Source organism: Suricata suricatta, chromosome 16, assembly GCF_006229205.1.
Source record: "Suricata suricatta isolate VVHF042 chromosome 16, meerkat_22Aug2017_6uvM2_HiC, whole genome shotgun sequence".
NCBI classification, from domain to species: Eukaryota; Metazoa; Chordata; class Mammalia; order Carnivora; family Herpestidae; genus Suricata; species Suricata suricatta.
Window position 1 is genome coordinate 56,012,885 of NC_043715.1, and position 8,235 is coordinate 56,021,119.

General features: G+C 44.7%; 1 pseudogene; it reads right to left on the bottom strand.

Moving 5' to 3' along the window:
- Positions 1 to 1,277: 1,277 nt before the first annotated feature.
- The window catches only part of LOC115280097, a 17,999-nt pseudogene continuing 11,041 nt past the window's right edge, over positions 1,278 to 8,235 (bottom strand).

Genomic DNA, 8,235 nt, shown 5'->3' on the forward strand with positions numbered 1-8,235 from the left:
TAAACCTAACCAAAGATGTAAAAGACCTATATCATGAAAACTATAAAAAAAACTTATGAAAGAGATTGAAGAAGACACCAAGAAATGGAAAAATATTCCCTGCTCATGGGTCGGAAGAATAAACATTGTGAAAATGTCATTACTACCCAAAGCAATCTACACATTCAATGCAATCCCCATTAAAATTCCACCAACATTCTTCTCAAAACTAGAACAAACTATCCTCAAATTCGTATGGAACCACTAAAGACCCCGAATAGCCAAAGTTATATTGAAGAAGAAAACCAAAATGGGAGGCATCACAATCCCAGACTTTAGCCTCTACTACAAAGCTGTCATCATCAAGAGAGTATGCTATTGGCACAAAAACAGACACATAGGCCAATGGAGTAGAATAGAGAACCCAGAACTGGGCCCACAAATGTACGGCCAATTAATTTTTGACAAAGCAGGAAAGAGTATCCGATGGAAAAAAGACTGCCTCTTTAGCAGGTGGTGCTGGGAGATCTGGACAGCAACATGCAGAAGAATGAAACTAGAACACTTTCTTACACCATACACAAAAATTAACTCAAAATGCTTATTTATTTTTGAGAGACAGTGAATGGTGGGGGGGAGGGCAGAGAGAGAGGAGGACAGAGGATCTGAAGCAGGCTCTACACTGAGAGCAGTGAGCCTGATGTGGTGCTCGAACTCACAAACCATAAGATATTGACCTGAGCAGGAATTGGGCACTGAACCGACTGAGCCACTGAGGTGCCCCCTTTTGCAAACTTTGCATTAAAGATATGTCCTTTTCATTTCTGCTGATATGTCTTTTGGGAATTGGATAGGGATTGAATTGATCTGGTAGATTGCCTGGGAGAGTATCATCACCTTTACCACATCATTTCTTCCAAGCTGTGATCCTCGGATGCCATTCCATTGACTTAGGTCTTTTCCAATTTCTTTCAGCATATTAAAAAAAACACCTAACATGTGTAAATATTGCACCTCCTTTGCTAAATTCATCCCTGTATATATTTGGTTGCTTTTCAATTGAATTATGTCACCCAAAATGATACATTCAAGTCTTGATCCCAAATATCTGTGAATACAGTTTTTGGAAATAGGGTGTTTATAGATGTCATCAATAAGATAAGATCATATAAAATGAACATGGAATCATTCTTAACCCATGGTTTTCATAATCTTACCTTTTAACTCTCATGTTTCTACATAAAAATACATGATCATTTGTAATCTATTCGTGTATTTTTACAGACATAGAATGTATAGTTTTGTACATCCTACATAGACTGTACATTTTTTTTTTGTTTTTCCTCTTTTCTTACACAAGATAATTGTTCCAAATCAAATACAGGGAAACACCAGTGCACTTTGGGGCAGCAGAGTGGCTTAAAGGGGTCCTATGTTGGCTTGTACTGTTTTGTGACTTCGGTTCTGCACAAGGCTCCCCATCGGGGACCACCTCGCAGTGGCTCCTTGGAGCTGCTTATGAAGGGAGAAGATACACCAGCAATACCGGCCAATGCCACGAACTACCATTTTGCACAGTGGGTTTCTCAGAGGCACTGCAGACAGGCCATGTGATGGAAGTGAAGTGATGCACAGAAGTCGTTGGCTATCTTGTGGATTTATCTCATTCAGGCTGGGTCTTTGTGGCTGATTTATGATTCTTTAAAACAGCCTGCATTATGTGAACTGAAGGGATGCAGACCTCTTCATGGAACTCAAGGTATATGAGGATTCAAAGTGGAGGAAAATGGGTTACCTAACACTGTGCCAGAGCATGAAGGTGTTTGGAGGTGTGGAGTGACATCTACAGTGTGGGATGGAAGCGGGTTTCAGCAAACAGAGAAGGACAAGCCAGTCAGGATAACTCAATGATGGTTGGGAAGGAGAATCCACAGGTTAATGGCAGAATAGCCCAGGCATTGTCCCTGCACATGAACCATGACTCCTCCTCCTCACAATTACCTGCAGATAGTTCACAAGGCACATGCCCTTCATTCCAGAAACTTCTGAGCACACTGATCGTTGTACTGTTGTCTCTTGCATTTACCTCCTGGCTTCATCTTGGACTCCTCTCTGGTTGTACTGTTCCCAAAATAGCAGAATCCCGAGGACCAGCAGGATCAGGCCAGCCATGACCATGCGGATGAGATTCCCCACCGTGTAGTCTTTGGGAGAGGAGGCTAGGAATTGAGGACAAAGAAGTCACTGAGGTCAGGGAGACCAAAATTGTCCCGATCCTGGATTTCCACCCAGGGCACCCACCTCCTCTTGACAGGGCTTCAGGCTCCACACCAGTCCCCTGACTGAGGTTCTACTAACCACTGTTGGGGTCTGACTTGTTTTGTGATGGGATGATGGTGTCAGTTGCTTCTGAGAACCAATAACAAGCGGGGGAAGGTGAGAAGCTGAGTGAACTCAAACTTATCCCCTGCGCTGTGCATTCTTCTCTCTCCCCCACTTCCCTTGATGTAACTATTGGGTAGTCCTTAAGCATCTCCTCTGTTCTATTGGATTATTTCTGTTTCTCTGTGTTTTGTGAACTCAGACTTTCTTCTGACTCTTTGGAGCATAGCATTGCTGTGCCCCAAAGGCTCAGCTTTACTGAGAAGAGTGGACTCTCAGTACAGAAACAGTTCACCCCCCTCTCTTATCCTGTGCATTCTGGGCACAGGACAACGCAAGCTAAGTTGTAGGTGTGAAAGCTTGTATTTATTCAACAACTGAGGACCTAGGATCCATGGATGAGGGGTTGGTCTTCACAAGAACCTGAATTTCAGGAGCACAGAGGGCTCAAACTCTGGGGCAGGTTCCCTTTCACTCTATCTCCAGCAGCTTCCTTTCTCCAGTCAGCCTTTCAATCTTCACCTGAAAATTCCTCATGCATATATTCTCTCATTAAATAATTTTTCATACGGTTAAGTACACTTACAGTGTGATACAAACTTAGGCAGATTCATAATATTTTCTAAATGGTGCTATCAACTTGGTAGGACATTAAATGGTACTTCTGCCTAAGATTATGATTCTCTATGAGCCTATGTATGTGACAGTTCTGAACAGTGTCACAGAGAAGGCCTCACTTGGAGGTGACATTTCAGCTGAATCCTGAATAGGAGAAGGGATAAAGGGGAGTCACATGAAGACCAGAGGAGGTGAGTCATAAGCTGTGGGAAGAGCAGGTCCTCAAAAAGTCATAAGCATGCTTTTTGGTAAAGAATGAAGCCATGTCTGTGGTTGTAGGAGGATCGAGAGGAGAACAGGGAGGTAGCATGTAGAGGCCTGGTGATGGGAAGTGGGCCAGGTGTGAAAAGTAGGTGAGGGAAGTTTTATCATCACCACCATCATCATCACCATCACCACTGTAATCATCATCACTGCCATCATCACCATCATTATCACCATAACTACAATCACTATCATTACCACCACCATCTCTATCAATACCATCATCATTACCATCATCACCACCATCATCAGCATATTCATCATCACCATCACCACCACCATCATCATTATGATCACTATCGAAATGACCACCATCACGTTCAACATCAACACTGCCATCATTAAGATTACCGTCATCATCAACATCATCACCCTCTTCATTATCATCATCATCATTATGATCAACATTCTCATCAACACTATCACCCTCGAAATCATCATCATTACTATCATCATCACCATCTTCATCATCATCATCATCATCATTATCATTACTATCATCAATACCATCACCATTATCATCCCCATCACCATCATCACCAATACTCCTCAGCAGCTCCACCACCATCATCATGATTGTGACCACTACCATGATTATCACCTTCATATTCATCATCCTCACTACCCTCATTATCACCATCATCACCATCATCAATATTATTATCATCTTTCTCCTCCTTCTTCAATTCCTCCTCTTTCTCCTCTTCCTACTCATCTCATTCTTCCCTTGCGTCTCTCTATCTGCCTTGAAGAACTCTAGAAACTGCTGTAAGATTTCAAGGAAAGAGGGTAATTATTTTATTTTTATCTTAAAAGACAACCTCCCTCCTCTCCACATATGTTTCCAGAATCAGTTCTGATCTTAAAGCCATTATGAAGAGAGAAAATCAGTGGTGTCAGAAAACTGGGTGAGCAAAAAATTTAGGTAACTTTTAACTCTATTTTAACTGCTTTGACCTAAAAATGAAAAAAAAAAACTATTTCAAAAAACAAAAACCAGTTTTAGGTCACTGCTTTTTTACAGACCTCCATGTAAAAATTAAGTAAGCTTATACAATTCAGAAAATAGGAATTGGGTGCCTGGGTGGCTCAGAGAGTTAAGCGTCCAACTTTGGCTCAGGTCGTGATCTCATGGTTTGTGGGTTCGAGTCCCATGTCACGCTCTGTGCTAACAGCTCAGATCCTGGAGGCTGCTTCTGATTCTGTGGCTCCCTCTCTCTCTGCCCCTCCCCACCCACACTCTGTGTGTGTCTCTCTCAAAAATAAATAAAAATAAAAAAATAAACAATTAAAAAAAGAAAAGAATGAATGACATGCATCATGTGAGTGTTTGAGTGATAAACATCATAGAACAAGTCAAGAACTTTCAGTGTATCTCACCATGGCCAAATTCAAGGAGAAAATATAATAGTTCATGAGATGTTCAGCTTTCTGGAGAAAAATTCCTAATTCATTGCTTAAAAATTATCTTTTTCCTGATAACACCCAGAAGTAATAGAAAAATACACGAAAATAGATAACTCAGAAATTCTGTGCTTAGAAATTAGACATTTTTGCAGTTTGCTTGAAAACAATTTAGCTGATGAAAGAAGATATTTCCTTAAATGACCTTCAGGTCAATCTTAACATTTTACATTGGCATCAGTATCATGTGGTATTTGATGCAAATAGAAAATATCTAGGTTCTGGAGACATGAGATTTCAATTTTTTGTGATGGATGTAATTATTATCAGTAAATCAGAAGTGCTCCATTGAAAAATAATTGATTTCTTGGAAATATAAAATAAAAAATTATAATAAACAACGTTTTAAAGCAAACAAACCCCAAATAGACAAACAAATAAAAAGAAAAAAAAGCAAACAGGTGACTGAGTTACTCCTGGGAGCTGTGCATGGCCCCACCTGGTCTCAGTGGTGCCCCGAGTGGCTCAAAGGCTCCCAGGTCTGCACAAGGGACATCAGAGTGGTGCCCACAGGAGGGAAGGCTCTTCTCTAGGGGCGTGTCCTGTGAGGCTGACACCACGGTTTAGATTCTGATACAGAGGCACCAGGAGGTGATTAGGCTTATCCTCATTTATCCATGCCTTAACCAGCCCCCCTGCCTCTCATCTCTGCTGAAGCTGCAGAAGCAGGGACACCTGGTGTGGAGGCCCCTGCTCTTTCCACCCTCTCCTGGGCTGGAGCCTCCTCTTTGGAGGCCTCCAGATCCACACATTTGTCACTGTCTCAGGTTTCCTAAGGCTTGGCCCTGAGCTGACAGAACTCAGAAAGGTCATCCATCCAGATGAGATTCTCTACTGTGTAATCTTGGCAGTTTGAGGCTAGAAAATGTGGAAAAAGCAATTGTTGTGATGAGAACAGGCTGCCATCATGCTGTAATGCCTGCATGTCCATTGTGGTAACCTGAATTCATTGACAGAACTTGAACCTGTCAGCCCGGCCCCATGACTGGGAATTTCTCCTCACTCATCTTCTTGGAGCCTGGAGTTTTGTGATGGTCTGAGGATATGAACTACTCATGAAGTCAAAAAGAGTGTGGTTGAGGAGATCTAGGAATGTGTAAGTTATGTCTTTTCTCCTGTCCAGGGAGTCCCTGAAACTAGCTAATGTCAACCTCTATGCCTGGGGAAGCATCTCCAGCTTCTCATCTTCCATCTAACTAGGAGGCAAAAATACACATTTGAGGCTTCACTTTGCTCTGAGACTCAGGAGTGTGATGGAGTGAAAGTCTGGGTACCTTTTCATTCCTTCACCTCAGCCGGCTCCTCATCATCCCTGACTTGTGACGATATTATTTTCAAAGCAGTCTCCAATCTTTACTATCAATCTATTCTTTTTGAAAATAAATGATGGATTCTATACCACACCTCAGGCATTTTTCTAAGAGGAAGGATTAGAATAACTCACGTCACTCCTAGTTATTCATTAAGTTTGTCATCTAGATATGAAGAGTGATAAGAAACAAGCAAATAAGGATAAATTGCAAAATAAAAATGCAGATGGACACATGAACAAAAAAATAGAGATCTACAGATATGAGATAGGCTTTGAACAAATGACAATAGAAATGCCAAGAAATACCAGGTATCACTCAAATGGGAGGAGAGAATAGGAAACATGAAATCTTCTGAAACATGTTTTGGTGATGGCCTGATCCAGCTGACAATCTGGTGCTCATGGAAACTGGGGAGAAATCCAGCCTCTCCCTCTTTCCTATCAACGACTGTCAATGGTTACTGAAGTCCCAAGAGGGAAATTCCTGAAACTTGTCCCACAGAATTCACAAGCAGCAAAGTTCAGAACCGATTTAGTCTTTTAAATCCAGGATAGGCTTCTGCCTTTGACAGCTGGGAGAACAAACTCTCAGAGAGGAATAGGACTTTATTAATGTCTCAGCAAAGAGCGGCTGAACTGACTCAACTTGAGTTACGACTTCCAGGGAACCCCCCACCCTCGGACCAGAAAATGAAAGACAGCCCTGCTCTTCCCTTCATGTTATGGGCCTGTTTCCATGATTGCCAGGATACTCTTACTTCCTAGGTATTAGCACCAAGGACAGAGACAGAGTCAGCTCTCTCTGCACTCAAATGGGTTCTCCCTCGTGCATTTCCCCTCACACTGACTACCCTGCGGGCACCAGAGCGCTCAGTGCTGCTGCACATCCGATGCCCTTCCTTTCACTTCCCACCTCCCATGGCCCCAAGCCCTGTAGGAACAACACCTCTGTAAATATTTGAAGTGCAGAGGATAAGCATGTTCACCCTAGGACTGGGGAGGCTGTGTCCTCTAGGCTAAGAGGATTCTGTCCCCAGCAGACATGAGGATCGTCCATGAGGGTGAGATTCTGCAGACTCCTGGTGCTGTCTGGAGCAGGACGGAGGCTGTGGGGCTGTGGTCCTCATGTCCCCCTCAACACTCCTGCTCTCCTCAAAGCTCAGCCCTTAAACCCTCCAGTCTCCTCCCTGCACACACCTGGTTTGTCCCATTGTCCTGGTGGCGGTGACACGTGGAGAGGGCATGGGGCTCTCCATCTTTTCCATCCCCCATCAGGAGGGATCAGCTGGTGGCCGATTCCCCTGTTTCTCCTCCTGCCCATCCCAAGTCAAAGCTCTCCTGTAACAGGGCAATGACCAAGTGTCTGGGCCCAACATGGACATGGAGACTGGGCCCCTCACCTGAGACCCGCAGCTCCAGGGGGTCACTGGGGTGTGACAACAGGAAGAGGGAAGCGCTATGTGAGCCGTAGCACCTGTAGGTCCCCTCATGGTCTGAGGCCACAGGGCTCATGTTGAAGATGACCTGATAAGGTGCAGTTTCATCCCGCAGACGAATGCGCTGGGGAGGAGCAGGTGAGCCGTCCCTGGACAGGTAGAAGATATCGAACCAGATCTCAGAGCGACACTGCAGGGTCACTTTCTCTTCCCAGGACCCTGAGGGCCCTGGCTGGGCTGACAGTGATGGTTTCTCATACATTCCTGGGGGAGAGGAAGATTGTGACCTTATAGATCCGCCCCCTCCTCATGTGCTCTTGATCCTGAGCTGGGAGACCTCCGTTCTCTCTCCTGGGACTCTGTGTGACCCCCTCTCCGCTCCTCTTGTCTCTCAGGTGGGTCTCCTTGGCCCTCACTGTTTCTTTCTCAGTCCCTGTTACAGCCCCATCTCAGCCTCTGCTCCTGACCCTCTCCTTGGACCCCATCACCCCTAGCCGTGACCATGGTCCCACCACCCTTAGTAGACCGAATATGGGGAGTGGGCGCTTCACCTGTGACCAGGATGTCCAGGGGGGCACTGGGGGCCGACCAGGTGGAGGACAGGCTGTGTCCACCATAGCATGTGTACCGGCCCCCATGGGTGGAGTTCACATGGCCCAGGGGGAAGTCGGGGCTGGGCTGCCCATGTAGACGCACAGGAGGTGTGAGCCCCTGGTCCTTCGTCAGAGCGAATGTGTCAAATCCGTCTTCTGAGTGACACTGGAGGGTCAGGTTGTCTCC